Below are 17,290 nucleotides of genomic sequence, written 5' to 3'. Positions count from 1 at the left end.
ACAAAGGAAGGGAGCCCATGGCTCTCAAATATTTTTATGAAATCAAAGGCAAGATTATGACATATTATCTTGGTCCCCAAGGTAAGTATCACAGAACTCCAGTTCCGTGAGGTACAGTAGGTATTTTTTGAAGAGCAGGAGTCAGAAATAAGTTTGGGAAGTTTGGAGTTAGATGATGTTAAGCCAAAGATTTCTTACTGTTTTTAATGTGCTTACATTGGATTGTAAAATAGTAAAGGGGAGTGACAGTGCACACACTGTCCAGAATTACTTGACAATACAGCCCTCTATCCCCAGACTTGGTTGAGAAACCCTGGCAGGAAGACAGCATGGGCTTTTCAAGGCACCAAAATACAGGAAAACAAGATGGAGGAGGAGTAGGTGGACATGGAGTACATCTCTCTCTGCAGATACATCAGGAATACACCTCAGACCCAGAATTGCTTGCGTAACACCAGTTGAGAGCAGGCAGGAGTACCTGACCACTGGGAAATAATATATAGAACCACCCAAAACTCTGTAGGATGAAGGAAGTAGAGGGAAAAAGAGGAGAGTTAGTAGGACTGGATCTGCCCCCAGCAGGTAAGAGAATTGAAGCAGGGGTCCGATCCCCACATCAGGGCAATTGTTTAGAACAGAGGAGAAGCATTTGAGGCTGAGAGTGAAGCAGCTGATCTGTGACTTCCTAAATGGAATGAGAATCACACAGACAATCCTTGTCACAGCCATACGTACCCCAGACAGGGACATGGGTCCCTTAGAAGGCACAGTGGCTGGGAACTGGAGCATAGGGATTGTGGAGCAATCCCAGGGCAAGGTCTCCTGTTGACTATGGGGAGACAGCCCAAGGGGAAGTGAAAAGGGATATTATGGTAGGAAATGCCTGTGGAGGAAAACTAGGCAGCATGGAGGCAAGGCAATATGGCTGAGTCATGCGTAGGGGGTGGAGCCATCATCATAGCCTCTGTCTCTCTCCATACGCTAGCACCAGCAAGTGAACAATAGAGAGGCTGACCCTTCAAGCACCTGACATGCCTGAACAACAGAAAAGGACCCCAGCCAGTGGAGCCCTTTTAGTGCCTGATGCTCTGACATCAGAGCAGGACCCCAGTGGGGTGGGGGTTGGGGGTGGCACCTTTATGTGCCTGGTGTGCTGAACAATACAGAAGGACCCCAGCCAGGGGAGTCTTCTAAATGTCTGAATTGGTGGAGCAATGCAGAGAACCAGTCAAAGAGGCCTTCTGATTGCCAGTTGCCTGAAGCTAGAGAAAGACTGACAGGGCCATAGCTCCTGTGGCTGAGGCAGTCTGTGTCACTGGACACTTGGTGCCTCCAGCGGACTAATCCCTGCCTACCCACCCCCACCCCCTCCAAGCAGCTGCATCACCTTCATGCTCAATTCTCACTGGGGAAGAGCTGCCACAGGCTAGAAAAAGCCTTAATAGTACCATATCTCCTGTGACACTAGCCGCCGGCCCTCCTGTGTTAGCAGGTGTTGGGAGGCACAGTGCAAAATAGCCTTGAAGGAGAAGGTCCTTGGGAAAATGGCGAAGGGCCAGAAGTACCCAGGCATTGTGTACTGATAGCTGGAAAACATTTCCTGCCTTTGGCTATGCTCGGCACCAGAATTTAACGATTAAACTTTAAAAACGTTGCTTGAGAAAATGGGTCAAGGGATAAACACATGGGTCATTAAGAATGCACTGGTTCTTGAAATATCTTTTACTGATTATATCTTAGCCTTGTACATGCTCTGCTGGCCGTATGCTCTGAGCTCTTTGTTCCTTGCTCCTATAAAAAGGCTTGACTGCAGAAATAAACTTGTCAGTCCTTGCAGAGACTGTCCGAGTGTTGTTCTTTCAGGTTCACCATTTCCGAGTCCCGAGAGAAAACTCCCACAGCAGACGTTGCCAGGGTCCCTGTGATCCAAGCAACCATGCCAACTCCATGCATGATCCCCACTGGAACAGAGTTGCCAGGGGCTAGAAAAAGTCCTGTGTATGTGCACATGGGGTCATTTCAGTCGTGTCCAGCTCTTTGTGATCCTGTGGACTGTGGCCTGCCAGGCTTCTCTGGGAGATTCTCCAGGCAAGAATGCTAGAGTGGGTTGTCATACCCTTCTAGAGCACCGTATTTCCTGCTGCCCAAGCCACAGGCTCTCCTAAGTACCTGGTGCTGCCAGGGTCCCTTTGATCTAGGCAGTGTGGCTAAGGAAGAGGACCCAAAACCTTCCCACCAGCTGTATAAGCTGCAGATTAAATCCACACGATCAACTAGGCAGACTCCGTGTCTATGGAATATACAAAAAGACAATGGGAGTTCTCAAAAAAGAAAATGCACTAATTCTGACAGCTTTGGACCTTGTGGGCAAGAACACACAGGAATAGGACCAGATTAGAGTCTGAGCTGCTCCCAGAGCAGGTCCAGAGACCAGCCCAGTGTTGGAGGGCATTGTAGGGAGGTGAGGTGGACTGTGACTCCCAACTAGGGAAAGAATGCTGACAGCAGAGACTCAAGAAAAACATTTATTTTTCTTATATTTTGACTTGTTCTGTAGTTGCTTCTGGATTTTTTCTTTCTTTTTTTTCCACTTTTTTCCCCTCTTTCCCGCCCCCCCCCCCCCCCCGGTGTTGTAGTTGTCGATTTTATTAGTACTATTAAATCTATTTAAGCTTTTGAGAATTTTTTTTTCAATCACAGTTTTTATTTCTACTATATACTTCTGCCTCTACATTGGCCTTTTGCTGTTCTGTGGAGTTTTTGCTTTTCTTTCTTTTTTATATCTTTTTTTATTTTAATGTTTAAAACTTATTATTTTTTCTATATTTATTTCTTTGTTTTTCTGGCTGTTCTTTTCCCATTGCAGTTAATCTTTAATATATACAAATCTTCATCTACCTGTATTTAACTTTGATTTTCTATTCTTCCTTTTTCTCACCATATTTGTTAGTTTTGTTTTTGTTGCTTTATTCCCCAGTTTGCACCTTCTTTAGTTTTGTCTTCCAGTTTGTGCTTTAGTTAGTTTTGTTCTTAACTGGTAGATATCATTTTGGTTTCCTTTGTTTCCCAGGTTAATCCATTGTACTTCATTTTTTATTTTTTTGACTGTTTTGGTTTTGCTTATATGTGTCTGTGTATATTTCATTATTTTAGTTATTATTTGCCTGATTTTGTAATTGTCATTTGTCTGGTGTGCATCTTCTGTTTCTCATTTTTGTGTGTTTGTTTCAATCCCATTCATTTATTAATGCCATAATAAACCACTCATGGAATCTCCATTCCTGGCCAAAGATCAAGCCCTGAGTCTTTGGAGTAGGAGTGCTGACTCCAAAACCCTAGACTACCAGAGAACTCCTAATCCTAGGGAATATCAAATAGAACTCCTACAAAGGCAACCACTTGCATACAAGACCCAGTATCACTGAACTACCAGTAGCATCCTGTGCAGGACGCCTCATCCAAACAACAAACAAAACAAAAATACAAACCCAATCATCTGCATAAGGATTACCACCTGACTCAGCCCTGACAGTCAGAGGAAGAAAAACAATTCATCTCTTCCTACCAGAACACAAGCACAAGGCACACCCTACAAGAAGCTTACGCAAACCACTGGACCAAACTTATGAAGGCAGAAACCAAAGAAGAAATAATTCAACCTCAAAGCCTGGGAAAAGGAGACCTCAAATATAATAAGTTAAAAGAAAATAATAAAAAGGCAAAGAAATACTGTTCAAATGAAGGAACAACCTAGACACCCACAAGTCCAAATAAATGAAGAGGAAATAGGCAAACTACCAGAAAAAGAATTCAGAATAATGATAGTAAAGTTGATCCAAAACCTTGAAAATAAAATGGAGAAAATGCAAGAATCAATTCACAAAGACCTAGAAGAAATAAAAAATAAATATACAGAGACAAACAACACAATTACTGAAATTTAAAATACTCTAGAGAGAATCAGTAACAGAATATCTTAGGTAGAAGAATGGATAAGTGAGATGGATGATGAAATGGTGGAAATAACTTCTGAAGAGCAGAATAAAGTAAAAAGAATGGAAATAACTAAGGATAATCTCAGAGACCTCTGTGACAATATTAAATGCACCAGCATTCAAATTATAGGGGTCCCAGAAGAAGAAGAGAAAAAGAAAGGGCACGAGAAAATTATTGAAGAGATTATAGTTGAAATTTTCCCCAATATGGGAAAGGAAAGAATCAATCAAGTCTAAGAAGTGCAAAGAGTCTCATACAGGATAAACCCAAGGAGAAATACACCAAGACACATACTAATCAAACTAACAAATACTAAACATAAAAAAGAATATTAAAAACAGCAAGGAAAGGCAACAAGTAACATACAAGAGAAACCCCATACATTTAACAGCTGATCTTTCAGCAGAATCTGCAGGCCAGACGAGAATGGCAGGATATATTTAAAGTACTGAAAGAGAAAAATCTAAAACCAAGATTACTCTACCTGGAAAGGATCTCATTCAAAATTCATGGAGAAATCAAAAGCTTTACAGACAAGCAAAAGTTAAGAGAATTTAGTACCACTAAACCAGCTTTACAACAAATGTTAAAGGGACTTATATAGTCAAGAAATGCAAGAGAAGAAAAAGATCTACAAAATCAAACCCCAAATAACTAAGAAAATGGCAATAGGAACATATATATCAAGAATTACTTTAAATGTAAATGGATTAAATGCACCAACCAAAAGACACAGACTGGCTGAATGGATTTAAAAAAAAAAAAACAAGACCCATAAATATGCTGTCTACCAGAAACCCACTTCAGACCTAAAGACACATATAGACTGAAACTGAGAGGATGGAAAAATATATTCCATGAAAATGGAAAGCAAAAGAAATGTGGAGTAACAGTCCTCATATCAGACAAAATAGACCTTAAAGTAAAGACTATTACAAGAAATAAGGAAGGACACTACATGAATGATCAAGGTAGCAATCCAAGAGGAAGACATAACAATTGTAAATATCTATGCACCCAACGTAAGAGCACCTCAGTACATAAAACAAACACTTACAGACATAAAAGGAGAAATTAACAGTAACACGATAATAGTAGGAGACTTTAACCCCCCATTCACACCAATGGACAGATCATCAAAACAGAAAATTAATAAAGAAACACAAGTCTTAAATGATACATTAGATGAGATGGATCTTCTTGATATCTTCAGGACGTTCCATCCAAATGCAGAATACACCTTCTTCTCAAGTGCACATGGAACATTCTCCATGATAGATCACATCTTGGGTCACAAATCAAATATCAGTAAATTTAGGAAAATTGAAATCATGTCAAGTATCTTCTCTGACCACAATAATCATTTTAGAGTATAAATGATTATGTTTAGAATAATTATATTACTACCCAAAAATATTTTCCTTATGGTTTTTTCTAATGTGAGATTCTGTGTTCTCCATTTTAAGAATACAAATTAAGAGACTTTATTTTATCTTTAAAATTTTTATTGGTGTATAGTTGATTTACAATGTTGTGTTAGTTTCAAATATACAGCGAAATTAAACACTTACGCATATACATATCTCCACTTTATTTTAGATTCTTTCCCCATATAGTACACTACAGAGTACTGAGTAATTTCCAGCAGGTTCTTGTTAGTTGCCTATTTTATGTATTCAGTTCAGTTCAGTCGCTCAGTCGTGTCCGACTCTTTGCAACCCCATGAATCGCAGCACGCCAGGCCTCCCTGCCCATCACCAACTCTCGGAGTTCACTCAAACTCATGTCCATCAAGTCGGTGATGCCATCCAGCCATCTCATCCTCTGTTGTCCCCTTCTCCTCCTGCCCCCAATCCCTCCCAGCATCAGAGTCTTTTCCAATGAGTCAACTCTTCGCATGAGATAGCCAAAGTACTGGAGTTTCAGCTTTAGCATCAGACCTTCAGACTTCCCTGGTGGCTCAGACGGTAAAGCGTCTGTCTACAAGGCGGGAGACCCGGGTTTGATCCCTGGGTCAGGAAGTTCCCTGGAGAAAGAAAAGGCAACCCACTCCAGTACTCTTGCCTAGAAAATCCCATGGACGGAGGAGCCTGGTGTCCATGGGGTCACAAAGAGTCGGACACGACTGAGTGACTTCATTTCCAATGAACACCCAGGACTGATCTCCTTTAGAATGGACTGGTTGGAGCTCCTTGCAGTCCAAGGGACTCTCAAGAGTCTTCTCCAACACCACAGTTCAAAAGCATATAGTAGTGTGCATGTCAGTTCCAATCTCCCAATTTATCCCTTCACCCCTTACCCCTGGTAACCATAAATTAGTTTTCCACATCTGTAACTCAATTCCTGTTTTGTCAAATAAGCTCATTTGTACCCTTTTTTATTTTAGATTCCACATACAAATGCTATCATATGATATTATCTTTCTCTGTCTGACTTACTTCAATCACCAATGATTTCTAAGTCCATCCATGCTGCTGTCAATGGCATTAAATAATTCCTTTTTATGCCTAAGTAATATTCCATTGTATATACATACCCCATCTTCTTATCTAGTCCTCTGTTGATATACATTTGGTTGCTTCCAAGTTCTGGCTATGGTAAATAGTGCTGCAATGAATATTTGGATACATGTATCTTTTTGAATTATGATTGTCTCTGGATATATGACTAGGAGTGGTATTTCTGAATCATATGTTAGCTTATTTTTATTTTCTTATTCTCCATAGTGGCTATACCAATTTATATTCCCACCAGCAGTGTAGGAGGGCTCCCTTTTGTTCATGTCCTCTCCAGTATTTATTGTTTGAAACTTTTCTGATGATGCCATTCTGACCAGTATGAGGTGATACCCCATTATTGGTTTGATTTGCATTTCTCTAATAATTAGTGCCTGCATGAGTGCTAAGTCACTTTAGTTGTGTCTGACTCTTTGAAACCCCATGGACTGTAGCCCACCAGGCTCCTCTGTCCACGGGATTAACCTGGCAATAATATTAGAGTAGGTTGCCATTTCCTACGCATCTCTTACATGTCCTGAATTGGCAGACATGTTCTTTAGCACTAGTGTTACCTGGGAAGTCCCAGTAATTAGTGACCTAAATCAAATCTCTTACAATTATACAGTGGAAGTGACAAATAGATTCAAGGGATTAGATATGATGGAGAGTGCCTGAAGATCTATGGACAGAGTTTTATAACACTGCACAGGAGACGGTGATCAAAACCATTCCAAAGAAAAAGAAAAGCAAAAAAGCAAAATGGTTGTCTGAGGAGGCCTTACAAATAGCTCAGAAAAGAAGAGAAGTGAAAGGCAAAGGAAAAAAGGAAAGATAGACCCATCTGAATGCAGAATTCCAAACAATAGCAAGGAGAGATAAGAAAGCCATCCTAAGTGAACAATGCAAAGAAATACATGAAAACAGTAGAACAGAAAAGACTAGAAATCTCTTCAAGAAAATTAGAGATACCAAGGGAACATTTCATTAAAAAGGTAGGCACAATAAAAGACAAACAATATGGACCTAACAGAAGCAGAAGATATTAAGAAGAGGTGGTAAAAATACACAGAAGAACTATACAAAAAAAGTCTTGGGGGCCTGAACAGCGCAGGGATTGGCTCCGGAGGACGGAACTGTAGTCCAGTAGCAGCCCAACTGGGCGCAGTTCAGCACAGGCGGTTTGACTGCTCTCCACAGCCAGGAGGTTTCCTCAGCCCCGTTGTCTTCCGCTGCTGGCGCTGGGCTGTGTGGCTGGAGACTGGACGCGTCTCTGCGCTCCTCGCTGCTCCACCCCCACGGCCGCAGCTCCCCTTGTCAACAGCACACACACCATGATGAAGAAAGACAAGAAATCCTTCAACCAGAGCCTGGCCGAATGGAAGCTCTTCGTCTCCAACTGGACCACCAAGAGCTGAGGTTTGATTGTACTCTTCCACCTAGTCTGTTATGGGTTCCTGGCTGCACTCTTTTCATTCACAATGTGGACCATGCTTCAGACTCTGAACGATGAGGTTCCAAAATACCCTGACCAGATTCCTAGTCCAGGATTTACAGTTTTTCCAAAAGCAGTGTCGGCGTTGGATTTTTCATTCACTCTGTCTGATTCAGAATCCTATCAAGGGTACATTGATGACCTTAAGAAATTTCTAAAGCCATATGGCTTAGAAGAATAGAACAATCTCACAGACTGGAACCTTTTTTGAGCAGAAGATTCCAGAATACACAACATGTCAGTTTCTTCTCGCCTTATTTGAAGGATGCAGTGGTGTGGATGATCCCACGTTTGGCTACCAAGTAGGAAACACTTGTGTTCTTATGAAAATTAACAGAACAATTGGATTACAGCCTCAAGGAGAACCAAGGATAGATGGTATTGCAAAGAGTGAAAGCACAACAGTTCTATCAACTTATTCTCCCAATGGAAAGATAGATTTGAAATATTTTCCATATTATGGGAAAAAAACTGCATGGGAGCTACCTGCAGCCACTAGTTGCCATCCAGCTCAGCTTTGGTAGTGATGCTGAAGTAAAAGAAGCAATGGTTGAGTGCAAGATTGATGGATCACCCAACCTAAAAACCCAGAATGACCATGACAAGTTTTTAGGATGAGTTACATTCAAGATCACCATGCATGCATAGTAGGAGTTAGGATGTCTCCACAGAGTAAACGTTGTGTTGTCTGGCTTCATTTTGTATCAGCCAAACCTGTCATTCCAGAATTATGAGACCACCTTGGAGAAAGGTGGAGTGGGACATGACACTGGGGTAACATAATGTGCTTCCAGATGATAGTGGTCCATGTCTTTCCAAGTAACTGTGTGTTGCCTCTGTTGCTTTTTGAACCATGTACAGTCACTAGATAGCAACTGTGAACTCCTGATTCTGAACATGTAGGTTGGGAATCTTCTCCAATTTTTATGTGGTTTAGTTGCCAAGTGTGTAAAGCTTAATGTGCTGTGTTATGTAAATACTTTATAGATTTAACACTGGTTAACTGTCATATTTTGATGCTAGCAAAGTTTTAGGGGATAAAATGGTATCTGACCAAAATCAAATGACTTTATACCTGCAAGAAAATCAGCTTGTGGAAAACTTCTGTGCATGAGGAGGAAAAAGGAAAATAAAAGTGGATTTGAAAGGTAAAAAAAAAAAAATTCTAATGACCAGATAATCACAATTACTCACCTAGAGTCAGACCTCCTGAAGAGCGAAATAAAGTGGCCCTTAGGAAGCATCACTACGAACAAAGTTAGTAGAGGTGATGGAATTCCAGCTGAGCAATTTCAAATCCTAAAAGATAATGCTGTTAAAGTGGTGCACTCAATATGTCAGCAAAATTGGAAAACTTAGCAGTTGCCACAGAACTGGAAAAGGTCGTTTTCATTCCAAAACCAAAGAAGGGCAATGCTGAAGAATGTTCAAACTATGGCACAATGACACTCATTTCACACGCTAGCAAGGTAATGCTCAAAATCCTCCAAGCTAGGCTTCAACAGTACATGAAACTGAGAACTTACAGGTGTACAAGCTGGGTTTAGAAAATGCAAAGGAACCAGAGATCAAATTGCCAACATCTGCTAGATCATATAAAAAACAAGAGAATTCCAGAAAAACATCTGCTTCATTGACTATGCTAAAGCCTTTGACTGTGTGGATCTCAAAAAACTGTGGAATATTCTTAAAGATTTGGGAATACCAGGCTACCTTACCTGCCTCCTGAGAAACTTCTATGCATATCAAGAAGAAACAGTTAGAACTGGACATGAAACAATGGACTAGTTCCAAATTTGGAAAGGAGTATGTCAAGGCTGTATATTGTCACCCTGCTTATTTAACTTCTCTGCAGGGTACATAATACGAAATGCCGGGCTGGATGAAGAAGCACAAACTGGACTCAAGATTTCCAGGAGAAATATCAATAACCTCATATATGCAGGTGACACCACTCTTATGGCAAAGAGGAATTAAAGAGCCTCTTGATGAAGGTGAACAAAGAGAGTGAAAAATTTGGCTTAAAACTCAACATTCATAAAACCAAGATCATGGCATCCAGTCTTATCACTTCATAGCAAATAGATGGGGAAACAATGGAAACTGTGACAGACTTTATTTTCTTGGGCTCCAAAATCACTGCAGATGGTGACTACAGCCATGAAATTAAAATATGCTTGCTTCTTGGAAGAAGAGCTGTGATCAACCTAGACAGCACATTAAAAAGCAGAGATATCACTTTGCAGACAAAGGTACATCTAGTCAAGGCTATGGTTTTTCCAGTAATCAAGTATGGATGTCAGAGTTGGACCATAAGGAAGGCTGAGTGCCGAAGAATTGATGCTTTTGAACTGTGGTGTTGGAGAAGATTCTTGACAGTCCCTTGGACAGCAAGGAGATCCAACCAGTCATTCCTAAAGAAAGTGAACCCTGAGTATTCATTGGAAGGACTGATGCTAAAGCTGAAGCTCCAATACTTTGGCCATCTGATGTGAAGAGCCAACTCATTGGAAAAAAAAACCCTGAATTTTGGAAAGATTGAGGGCGAGAAAAGGATGGGACAACAGAGGATGAGACGGTTGGATGATATCGCCAGCTCAATGGACATGAATTTGAGCAAGCTTTGAGAGATGGTGAAGGACAGGGAAACCTGGAATGCTGCAGTCCATGGGATCGCAAAGAGTAGATCATGACTGAATGACTTAAGAACAACAACAAATATTTAGTGAGCATCTCTTCATCTACTTTTTAGACATCTGTCTCTTTGGAGAAATGTCTATTTAGTTCTTCCACCCATTTTTCAATTGGGTTGTTTGTTTCTCTGTTATTGAGCCGCATGAGCTGTTTGTATAGTGTGAAGATCAACCCTTCTTTTCTCTTCTTTTCCTAGCTATCTATAAGGTCTCCGCAGACAACTTTTTTGCTTGTCTTTTCTTCCTAACACCATACACAAAAATGAGCTCAAAATGAATTAAAACTTAAATGTAAGGTCAGAAAGTATAAAGCTCTTCAGGGAACACATAGGCAGAACATTTCTTGACATGAACACAGCAAGATCCTCTTTGACACACTGCCTGGAGTAATGGAAATAAAAAAATAAAAATAAATGAATGGGACCTAATCAAACTTAAAAGCTTTTACACAGCAAAGAAGAAGTGGAGTAGCCCTCATGTAGTCAACAAAAGTCTGAAATGCAGTACTTGGATACAATCTCAAAAATGACAGAATGATCTCTGTTCATTTCCAATGCAAATAATTCAATATCACAGTAATCCAAGTATGCCCCAACCACTAATGCCAAAGAAGCTGAAATTGAATAGTTCTCTGAAAACCTACAAGACCTAGAACTAACACCAAAAAAAAAAAAAAAAAAAAGATGTACTTTTCATCATGCTATGCTATGCTATGCTATGCTATGCTAAGTCACTTCAGTCGTGTCCGACTCTGTGTGACCCCATAGACGGCAGCCCACCAGGCTCCCCCATCCCTGGGATTCTCCAGGCAAGAACACTGGAGTGGGTTGCCATTTCCTTCTTCAATGAATGAAAGTGAAAAGAGAAAGTGAAGTCACTCAGTCGTGTCCAACTCTTAGCGACCCCATAGACTACAGCCTACCAGGCTCCTCCATCCATGAGATTTTCCAGGCAAGAGTACTGGAGTGAGGTGCCATTGCCTTCTCCACTTTTCATCATAGGGGACTGGAATGCAAAAGTAGGAAATCAAGACATACCCAGAATAACATGCACGTTTGGCTTCGGAGTACACAGTGAAGCAGGGCAAAGGGTAACAGAATTTTGCCAAGAAAATGCACCGTTCATAGCAAACACCCACTTCCACCAACACAAAAGATGATTCTACACATGGACATCACCAGATGGTCAATAGAAAAATCAGATTGATTATATTCTTTGCAGGCAAAGATGGAGAAGTGATATACAGTCAGCAAAAACAAGACCAGGAGCTTACTGTGGCTTAGATCATGAACTCCTTATTGAAAAATTCAGACTTAAATTGAGGACAGTAGGGAAAACCACTAGGCAAACAGATATGACCTAAATCAAAACCCTTAAAATTTACAGTGCAAATAACAAATAGATTCAAGGGATTAGATTTGATAGACAGAGAGCCTGAAGACCTGTGGGTGGAGATTTGTAACATTGTACAGGAGGTTGTGATCAAAACCTTCCACAAGAAAAAGAAATTCAAAAAGACAAAATTGTCTTTTTGTCATCTGAGGAGGCCTTAAAAAGACCTGGGGAAAACAGAGAAGCAAAAGGCAAGAAGTAAAGGAAAGATATACCCATCTGAATGCAGAGTTCCAAGAACAGCAAGGAGAAATAAGAATGCCTTCCTAAGTGAACAATGCAAAGAAATAGAAGAAAAGAGTAGACTGGGAAAGATTAGAGATCTCTTCAAGAAAATTAGAGATACCAAGGGAATATTTCATGCAAATATGGGCACAATAAATGACAGAAATGATATGGACCTAACAGAAGCAGAAGACAAGAAGAGGTGGCAAGAAAGAGTACACAGAAGGACTATACAAAAAAGATCTTAAAAAAAAAAAAATCTTAATGACCCGATAACCACGATGGTGTGATTACTTAGCTAGAGCCAGATATCTTGGAATGTGAAGTCAAGCAGGCTTTAGGAAGCATCACTACAAACAAAGCTAATGGAGGTGATGGAATTCCAGCTGAGCTATTTCAAATCCTAAAAGATGACGCCATGAAAGTGTCACATTCAATATGCCAACAAATTTGGAAAACTCAGCAATGGCTACAAGACTGGAAAAGGTCAGTTTTCATTCCAATCCCAAAGAAGTGCAATGCCAAAGGATGTTCATACTATGGCACAATTGCACTCGTTTCACACTCTAACAACAACAACAACAAAAATGCTCAAAATTCTCAAGCTAGGCTTCAACAATATATGAACTGAGAACTTTCAGATGTTCAAGCTGGATTTAGAAAAGGCAGAGCTCAGAGATCAAATTGCCAACATCCCTTGGATCACAGGAACAGCAAGAGAATTGCACAAAAACATCTACTTTTGTTTCATTGACTACGCTAAAACCTTTTACTGTGTTTATCTCAACAAACTGTGGAAAGTTCTTAAAGAGATGGGATTTAAGGTCTGGTCTAGACCAGACCACCTTACCTGCCTTACCTGCCAGACCACCTTACCTGCCTCCTGGGAAATCTGTATACAGGTCAAGAAGCAATAGTTAGAACTGGACATGGAACAATGGACTGGTTCCAAATTGGGAAAGGAGTATGTCAAGGCTGTATATTGTCACTCTGCTTATTTAACTTATGTGCAGAGTCCATCATGCAAAATGCCAAGCCTGATGAAGAAGCACAAGCACAAGAAGAAGATTTCCAGGAGAAATATCAATAACCTCAGATATGCCGAGGCCATCACCCTTATGGCAGAAAGCAAAGAGGAACTAAAGAGCCTCTTGATGAAAGTGAAAGAGGAGAGCAAAAAGGAGCTGGTTTAAAATTCAACATTCAAAAAAGTAATGACTGGATCATAGCATCCAGTCCAATCTCGCCATGGCAAATAGATGGGGAAACAAGGGAAACAGTGATTGACTTTATTTTCTTGGGCTCCAAAATCACTGCAGATGGTGACTGCAGCCATGAAATTAAAATATGCTTGCTCCTTGGAAGAAAAGCTGTGACAAACCTAGACAGCATATTAAAAGGCAGAGACATTACTTTGCCAACAAAGGCCTGCATAGTCGTAGCTATGGTTTTTCCTGTAGTCATGAGTGGATTTGACAGTTGGACTGTAAAGAAACGTCTTCAGTTCAGTTCAGTTGAGTCACTCAGTCATGTCCAACCCTTGCGACCCCATGGACTGCAGCATGCAAGGCCTCCCTGTCAATCACCAACTCCCAGAGCCTATTCAAACTGATGTCCATTGAGTCGGTGATCCATCCAACCATCTCATCTTCTGTTGTCCCCTTCTCCTCCCACCTTCAATCTTTTCCAGCATTGGGGTCTTTCCTAAGGAGTCATTTCTTCGTATCAGGTGGCCAAAGTATTGGAGTTTCAGCTTCAGCATCAGTCCTTCCAATAAGTATTCAGCACTGATTTTCTTTAGGATGGACTGGTTGGATCGCTTTGCTGTCCAAGGGATTGTCAAGAATCTTGTCCAAAACCACAGTTCAAAAGCATCAATTCTTCAGCACTCAGCTTTCTTTATAGTCCAACTCTTACAACTATACAAGACTATTGGAAAAACCATAGCTTTGACTAGATGGACCTTTGTTGGCAAAGTAATGTCCCTGCTTTTTAATATGCTATCTAGGTTGGTCATAGCTTTTCTTCCAAGGAGCAAGTGTCTTTAATTTTATGGCTGTAGTCACCATCTGCAGTGATTTTGGAGCCCCCCCAAATCTGTTTCCATTTTTTTCCCATCTATTTGACATGAGGTGATGGGACCAGATACCATGATCTTAGTTTTCTGAAGGTCGGGTTTTAAACCAACTTTTTCACTCTCCTCCTTCACTTTCATTAAGAGGCTCTTTAGTTCTTGTTCACTTTCTGTCATAAGGGTGGTATCACCTGCATATCTGAGGTTATTGATATTTCTCCTGGCAATCTTGATTCCAGCTTGTGCTTCTTCCAGCCCAGCATTTCTCATGAGGTGCTCTGCATATAAGTTAAGTAACAAGGTGACAGTATAGAGCCTTGACATACTCCTTTCCTGATTTGGAACGAGTCTGTAGAAGAGGTTGCAAGAATACACAAAACTATACAAAAAAGATCTTCATGACCCAGATAATCATGATGGTGGGATCAATCACCTAGAGCCAGACATCCTGGAATGCAAAGTCAAGTGGGCCTTAGGAAGCATCACTACGAACAAAGCTAGTGGAAGTTATAGAATTCCAGTTGAGGTATTTCAAATCCCAAAAGATGATGCTGTGAAAGTGCTGCACTCAATATGTCAGCAAATTTGGAAAACTTAGCAATGGCCAAAGGACTGGAAAAGGTCAGTTACATTCCAATCCCAAAGAAAGGCAATGCCAAAGAATGCTCAAACTACCACACAATAACACTCATCTCACATGCTAGTAAAGTAATGCTCAAAATTCTCTAAGCCAGGCTTCAACAGTATGTAAACCATGAACTTCTAGATGTTCAAGCTGGATTTAGAAAAGGCAGAAGAACTAGAGATCAAATTGCCAACATCTGTTGGATCATCGAAAAAGCAAGAGAGCTCCAGAAAAAAACATCTTCTTCTGCTTTATTGACTCTGCCAAAGCCTTTTACTGTGTGGATCACAACAAACTGTGGAAAACTCTTCAAGAGATGGGAATACCAGACCATATGACCTGCCTTCTGAGAAACCTGTATGCAGGTCAGGAAATAACAGTTAGAACTGGACATGGAACAACAGACTGTTTCCAAATCAGGAAAGAGTACATCAAGGCTGTTTATTGTCACCCTACTTATTTAACTTATATGCAGAGTACATCATAAGAAATGCTGGGCTGGATGAAGCACAAGGTGGAATCAAGATTTCTGGAAGAAATATCATTAACCTCAGATATGCAGATGACACCACCCTTGTGGCAGAAAGCAAAGAAGAACTACAGAGCCTCTTGATGAAAGTGAAAGTGGAGAGTGAAAAAGTTGGCTTAAAACTCAACATTCAAAAAACTAAGATCATGGCATCTGGTTCCATCACTTCTTGGCAAATAGATGGGGAACAGTGGCAGGCTTTATTTTTTTGGGCTCCAAAATCACTGCAGGTGGTGACTGCAGCCATTAATTTAAAAGATACTTGTTCCTTGGAAGAAAAGTTATGACCAACCTAGACAGCATATTAAAAAACAGAGACATTACTTTGCAGACAAAGGTCCATCTAGTCAAAGCTTTGGTTTTTCCAGTAATGAAGTATGATGTGAGAATTGGACTATAAAGAAAGCTGAGCACCAAAGAATCGATGCTTTTGAACTGTGGTGTTGGAGAAGACTCTTGAGAGTCCCTTGGACTGCAAGGAGATCCAACCAGTCCATCCTAAAGGAGATCATTCCTGGGTGTTCATTGGAAGGACTGATGCTGAAGCTGAAACTCCAATACTTTGGTCACCTGATGCAAGGAGCCAACTCATTAGAAAAGACCCTAATGCTGGGAAATGTTGAAGGCAGGAGGAGAAGGGGACAACAGAGGACAAGATGGTTGGATGGCATCACCGCTCAATGAACATTAGTTTGAGCATCTCTAAGAGATGGTGAAGGATAGGGAAGCCTAGTGTGCTGTAGTTCATGGGGTCGCACAGACTTGGGCACAATTCAATGACTGAAAAACAACAACAAAGAAAACAATAAACAAGATGGAAAGCAACCCTCCAAATTGAAGAAAATAATTGCAAATGAAATAACAGCTCGTACAGCTCAATATCAGGAAAAGAAAAAGTTCAATTAGAAAATGAGCAGAAGACCTGAACCGACATTTCTCCAGAATCATATAGATGGCCAATAAACACATGAAATGATGCTCCACATTGCTTATAATTGGAGAAATGCAAATCAAAATTACAGTAAGGTGTCACTTCACACCAGTTAGAATCAGATCAGATCAGATCAGATTAGTCACTCAGTCGTGTCTGACTCTTTGCGACCCCATGAATCGCAGCACACCAGGCCTCCCTGTCCATCACCAACTCCCAGAGTTCACTCAGACTCACGTCCATCGAGTCAGTGATGCCATCCAGCCATCTCATCCTCTGTCATCCCCTTCTCCTCCTACCCCCCAATCCCTCCCAGCATCAGAGTCTTTTCCAATGAGTCAACTCTTCGCATGAGGTAGCTAAAGTACTGGAGTTTCAGCTTTAGCATCATTCCTTCCAAAGAAATCCCAGGGCTGATCTCCTTCAGAATGGACTGGTTGGATCTCCTTGCAGTCCAAGGGACTCTCAAGAGTCTTCTCCAACACCACAGTTCAAAAGCATCAATTCTTCAGTGCTCAGCCTTCTTCATAGTCCAACTCTCACATCCATACATGACCACAGGAAAAACCATAGCGTTGACTAGATACCCATCATCAAAAAATCTACAAACAATAAATGTTGGAGAGGATATGGAGGAAAGGGAACCCTCCTACACTGCTGGTGGGAATGTAAACTGATACAGCCATTATGAAGAACAGTATGGAGTTTCCTCACAAAGCTAAGAATAAATCTGCCATATGGCCTAGCAACCTCACTATTGGACATACATCATCAGAAAACCACAATTCTAAAAGACATATGTATCCCAATGTTCATTGTAGCACTATTTATAATA

General features: G+C 40.8%; 1 pseudogene; it reads left to right on the top strand.

Moving 5' to 3' along the window:
• Positions 1 to 7,825: 7,825 nt before the first annotated feature.
• Positions 7,826 to 8,634, top strand: LOC113899235 (annotated as a pseudogene).
• The last annotated feature ends 8,656 nt before the right edge of the window (positions 8,635 to 17,290 follow it).

Source organism: Bos indicus x Bos taurus, chromosome 1 (genome assembly GCF_003369695.1).
Source record: "Bos indicus x Bos taurus breed Angus x Brahman F1 hybrid chromosome 1, Bos_hybrid_MaternalHap_v2.0, whole genome shotgun sequence".
NCBI classification, from domain to species: Eukaryota; Metazoa; Chordata; class Mammalia; order Artiodactyla; family Bovidae; genus Bos; species Bos indicus x Bos taurus.
The sequence above is the reverse complement of the archived record's forward strand: the minus strand, read 5'-3'. Positions and strand labels throughout refer to the sequence as shown.